Here is a 5,960-nt window from a genome sequence, read left to right as displayed (position 1 = left end):
GCTTCGGCCCCGGTCGGAGGCCCGCATCTGGCGGCGGCCGCGTCTCGCCGGCGCGAGCAAGCCGGGGCGGCAGCCCCGGGCATGGTGGCAGCGCTGCTCGTCCCCTTCCTAGGCTGGATGGCATGCGGGGCGGTGCTGAGGCCGCCCATCGTCGATCTGGCGCCCGACGCCCAGATCTGGAGGTGGAGGCGCTCCGGCGTGCTGCGACGGCGACGCTCCGGCGGGCTGTGGCTGTTGGGCGCGCTGGGTGCCTGGGGTCCCCTCCCTCGGCCGGGGGAGCTGCGGTGATGGCGGCGATCCGCAACTTTTGGATGGCGGCGCGGCGGCGCCGCGACGGTGGAGGTTTCTACTCATGGTGCGCTGCGACGGTGGCGGTGAGCTGCAGTTTTTGGACGGCAACGCAGCGACGGTGGTCATGGACTGGTGTGCTCTTCTTCTGCTCTGGCTGTGTGTGCAATGGAGCAGCAGTTTGGGCTGGAGGTGGCCGAGGGTGCGCAGATCTGACAAGGCGTTCTGCTGCGGCGTGTTGAGGGCTGGTGGTTGGCAGCGATGCACTCTGCACAACTTGCTGCGTTCCTATGCCGTTGGTTTCCTCGTGAGGCTCAGCAGTGGAGTAGATTCTCCGGGCGAAAGTCTTGCACCTTCTCCAGTCGGTGCCGATGTTGGCGATGTTCTTGAGCATTGCATTCCTTCCTGAAGGCACATCGCGGAGCTACGTCCATCTACTGCCGCAACCGTCTGATGGTTCTGGGTGAAAATCCAAGCTCCATTGGAGCGGGCGGCGGCGGCGGCAATTATGTCGTTACCTTCTTGGAGGCACCGCCTTGGAAGCAATGACCTTTGTGGAGTGGTGGTCTCATGGCAGTGGTGCAGAGTTGCGTCGTCGTCGGGGTGATGGAGGCCGGGGCGGTGGCTCTGGACGGTGGACGTACGCCGAGGCGGCGACCTCAGATAGCGATGCAACGGTGGCTCTATGGGGCAGAGTCGCGGTTGTGCATTGTTTCGGTGGCCGCTTGGTGCTGCGTGGGTAGCGAGGTCGTCGGCCTTGTCGATGCGCCCTAGAGGGGGGCGGTTTGACTTTAAGTCGGGGCGGCGGCCCATGTGGTGCGACGTCCGTGGTCTGCGAGCGGTTGCCCTGAGCAGTAAGGGCTGCGGGCAGCTGGGTTGTGCGAGTTGCTGCTCGAGGGGAGCGGTGGTATGTCGGGGCGGCGGCCCCGGAAGGCGGTGCCGGTTGATTGCGCTGGGCGCGACGGAGCGGTGGATGTCGGGGCGGCGGCCCCGAGAGAATCACTGTGGCAACCAGACTTCTGTGGCAACGATGATGGTGGGAGCGATGTTGGCGACGCGGCAATGGTTGCGATAGTCGGCTCTTCTCCGGCGCGTTCACGGTATTGCCTCGGTTTGTTTGTTACTGTGGAGTCGAAGCTGTGGCGGCGGGGCCGTGTGGTGTACGATGACTGGTTGCAGATGGCCCTTTCGGCGATCTTCCGTGGCGCCAACTATGCCTGGTTTCGCTCTTCTGAGTTCTTCGTCAGAGTCGGAGTTGCGTTGTTTGGCCGCAGGTCGACATGTTGTCGATATGGGTGGGCTTTGCCCTGTGTGTCTCGATTTATGGGAGTGGGCTTGGCCCTTGTTATTCCGGTTTTTATTAACTGGACAATTCTCTTCTGCTTATTTAATAGATGAAGCAATCTTTGCCTCTGTTTTAAAAAATAATAATAGACAAGACGAGAAAAGATGCGGGAAAAGACAACTTCATGCGCGTGTGCGTGCGTACTCTTTCGGAGTGATGTGCGTGATCGAGTGAAGTTCTTTTTCTTTAGTTGGAGATCGAGTGAAGTTGATGAAGAGCCAAGTTGGAAGAAGAAGTCAAACGCAAAATCAGCCTAAAGAACAACATACAAGTGGCACCATGAAGCAGCACAGTTCACGCCTGCCTACTAAAAAGCCCAAAAGGGCCAAAATATCTGAGCACTTTCCCCTGTTTTCTGTATTTTATATTTGAACCAGCACCCTTTAAATACAAATGTGACCAGATGCAACTCACGCAGCAAGCAACTAGCGAGCAGAGCAGGGCAGACCAGCAGTAGCAGACACAAAGAGAAAGTAGAAAGGCAAGGATGGGTCAGTGCCCCTCTATCCGGCAGCCTGAGGCAGAGTATGTTCGCCTGCTGGCGTTACCCGGCGGCAAAAACAGGTGATTTCTTGAACAGTTTATTTCATATGTTCGCTAGCAGCTGCTGGCAAATTGCAACTGCTGCCGGTGTTCAAAGTGTGTACCAGAACTGTTCGTTTCTTCTTATTCAGTTAGAGTTTAGTAGGTGTGATTACTTGTAGTCCGGAAACTGTTGTAACATTTTTGTGTCTCCAACATGCAGGAACGAGCAGTTCGGCAAACCTACAAAGGCCATGAACAAATACCAAAAAAGATCAAGCAAGGACGATCTAGTTATGAGGGCGACACTCGATCAATCACGAGAATTGGATAAAACTGCAAATTTGATGGAAAAAGAGCGATGCCAGATGTCAGAGTTTCGACCCAGATACTATAGGCATCAATTGTGAATCTTAATGCCGGTAGAAATACGGTGAAATCTACGATGGCTTTCGAATTACTTAGATGACTTAAAAGTAATTGTGTGTACAAGTCTCCTAGCTAGCACTACGCATGTTCCGGAAATTTGCTTCACTATGTTTTGTACATATAAGTGATAATAATATATGAAAGGTCAGCGGTAATTAATTCTAGCTCGTCCGACAACGCATGGACCTGTGGTAGATTGTGAATAAGGGTGAAAGTGGTTAGGATAATTTTCGACTGAAACCACTTTCGAATATGTTTTTATAGGATACAGTAAGAGATTTTTACATCCGCACACAATTCGTTTCGAATCCGAGTTCAGCTGATAGGATATGGTATAAGATATGATATTAGTATGATATGATGCCATAGGATAATCTATTTTTAATAGGATAAGCCGACCTTTTAAATATTGTCGGCGTTCTGGGAACGGGGGTCCCCAGACTTACCTGCCTGCGGCCTGCGGCGTGGCTCAAAGGGGGCCCAGCGCAGCCCATCTTCATCAACACAAGCTCAAGACCCTCGCGAGGGGCCAAGCCTCGCGGGGCGGACGACAAGGAGCTTCCTCAGGCGCGGCCTCACCAGGCTGGCTCGCGAGGAGGCGGAGAGTTCAAGGCGGGGTACCTCGCGAGGTGCCCATGACGACCAAGGGCGCTAGTCGGGCGCCAGCCGGCGCAGAGTCCTCCTTTCCTCTTTCGTGCAAAGGGAGCAAGCGCATGCGAGAGCATCAAGCAAAGGCATCCATTTCGGTGCAACAAGACCAAAACCAGTCCAACGGCAGGATGGAGGTCACCGTGGAGCCCAAGCCGGCGTCACCACCAGAGCCTTTGACAGGCGAGGACCAACTTTAGTCAGGATAAGTGTACCCGCTGTTCCCCTTCAAAATGGCCAATTGTTGGCGCCCTTCCCGCTCAATATTTGGGAAGAGGCCCAGGGCCTTTGCCTATAAATAGGACTAGCCACCCCCAGGGTAGAGGCATCGAGATCCCCACCGAGAAACTAGTAGATAGAGCGACTGAACTCCTCTTAGCAGTTCATCGCACCAGCCAAGAGCAGACCCTCGCGAGGCTGTTCTTCCTTGTATTGTTCATCATCAGCCCGAGAGGCAATCCACCACACCACACACTGGAGTAGGGTATTACACCATAATGGTGGCCTGAACCAGTATAAACCTTGTGTCTCTTGTGTTGATCCTTTGGTAGTTTAGATTCTAGCGATTCGGTGAGGAGCGGGTAGGTAGGGGGCGTAATCTCCGCGCGCACCCCAGTGTTCGAACCTCAAGGGTCTGCCGGAACCCGAAATCCGACATTTGGCGCGCCAGGTAGGGGTGCGCCGGAAGTCGTTTCCCGTCGCCCTGTTCTTCTCCTACCATCGCGTCCATGTCAAACGCTCGTCGGGCCCGCGCCGAGCGCCGCGCTGCCCTCGCTTCCCGCGTCGCCCAGACGGCCCCCGTCGGCGGGCACCCCCGCCGTTCCCCGTCACTTGCCGTCAACGCCGCCACCGGCCCGGCGGGGAACGAGCAACAAGCATCGTCCCAGCACCCATCCATGAGGCGAGACGGCCGCACTGCTACGCCCTCGCTCACTCCTGCTGGTTCTTCGTCTCGCGCGCCCCGCGCGGCCATGGAGGCCCGAGCTGCGCTCATCGCGGCAAATGAGCTCCTGCGCTACCGCCCAATCGACGACGTCTACGAGGAGTGGCTCGACCGAGTCGCCGAGCTCGTCCGCGCCGCTGGGGGCTCCCCCGCGCCATCCTCCTCGTTGCACCGCGCCCCGCCCTGCGCGGGCAATGAAGCTCCCGGGGCGCCTCAGCCGCCTCCCCTTCGAGAAGGCGCCCTGGCTCCAAGGCGCGCGGCCCCTGAGCGGAACCCGCCCCGTCAGGCGCCAGCGCGGCAGGAGCAGAGTTGCCAAGAAGTCCCGCGCCCCCGAGAAGCTGCTCGAGCGCTCCTCGCTCCGGCTCGTCCCGACCGCGCTCCTGCTCCAGCACGTCAATACCCCACGCTGCTCCCAGCTGCAGCGCATGGGGACCCGCAGGACCAAGCTCTTCGTCACCCAAGGCCTCCTGTGGCCACAACGGGCTGCCTCGCCTTCACCCCCGAACTGCACAGCGTCACGTGGCCTGGCAAGTTCAAGCCGGACCTGCCTCCCCGCTACGACGGCACGGCTGACCCCGCAGAGTTCCTCCAGCTCTACGAGCTGGGCATCGAGGCTGCCAACGGAGACGAGAAGGTCATGGCGAACTGGTTTCCCATGGCGCTCAAGGACGGGGCCCGCACCTGGCTCCTGAACCTGGCACCTGGCACGATCTCCTCCTGGGACGAGATGCGCACCCGCTTCATCGCCAACTTCCAGGGTACTCGCGATCGGCCACCCGCGGTGAGCGACATGCGCCGTATCAAGCAGCAGCCAGGGGAAACCCTGCAGAAGTACATCCAGCGCTTCAACGACGCGCGCCTCAAGATCCCTAAGGTGACCGAGGAGGCCATCATCTCGGCCTTCACCGACGGCGTACGCGACGTCAAGATGAAGGAGGAGCTGGCGATGCATTAAGACCTGTGCACCTCCTTGGAGCTGTTCAACTTGGCGACCAAGTGCGCCAGGGCTGAGGAGGGGCGCCTCTCCCTCCTCGAGCTGCCTGCCGCAGACCCAGAAGAGAAGAAGCTCAAGGCCAAGGACGTGAAACGCAAGGGGGCTACTGTGCTCGCGGCAGAGCCAGACACCAAGAGGGGCAGAGATCGGCCCGAACCCTCCAAGGGCAGTCGGTACTGCGTGTACCACGACCTCCACACCCACAACACCGATGAATGCCAAGAGCTCCGGGCCGTGCGTGAAGGAAGGGTCGGCCGACGCCCCGACCGCAACGACCGGGGTTATGGCCGAGGAGGAGGAAGGAACGCAGGACGCTGGGAAGACCGCCGCCCATGCCAGGGGTGGCGCGACCAACCTCGCGAGGATCGCTGGCAGGACCCGCCTCGCGAGGGAGGCTGGAGGGATCACCCTCGCGAGGATCGCCCGCAAGGGAATGCAGGCCTCCCTCCGCTGCCGCCGCAGCCAAGAAGAAACGAGGACCGTCATCAGGACGAGGGGGCTGGGGGCTTCCAGGAGCCACGCGCGATCGCCTGCATCCTGGGCGGAGCTCAAGCCCCAGCCTCCCAACGCATCTTCAAGCAGTTCGCACGCGAAGTAAATGCAGTCCTTCCCAAGCTCGAGGCCACACGCCCACTCAGGTGGTCGGCATGCGCCATCACGTTTAGCTCTGCGGATCAGCTCAAGTGCGCGGCTACAGCCGGAGTCCTCCCGATGCTTTGTTCCCCAATCATCAGCAACGTGCTAGTCACCAAGACCCTCATCGATGGCGGGGCAGGACTCAATGTCCTGTC

Source organism: Triticum dicoccoides, chromosome 2B, assembly GCF_002162155.2.
Source record: "Triticum dicoccoides isolate Atlit2015 ecotype Zavitan chromosome 2B, WEW_v2.0, whole genome shotgun sequence".
Taxonomy (NCBI): Eukaryota; Viridiplantae; Streptophyta; class Magnoliopsida; order Poales; family Poaceae; genus Triticum; species Triticum dicoccoides.
Note: the sequence above shows the minus strand (reverse complement) of the source record.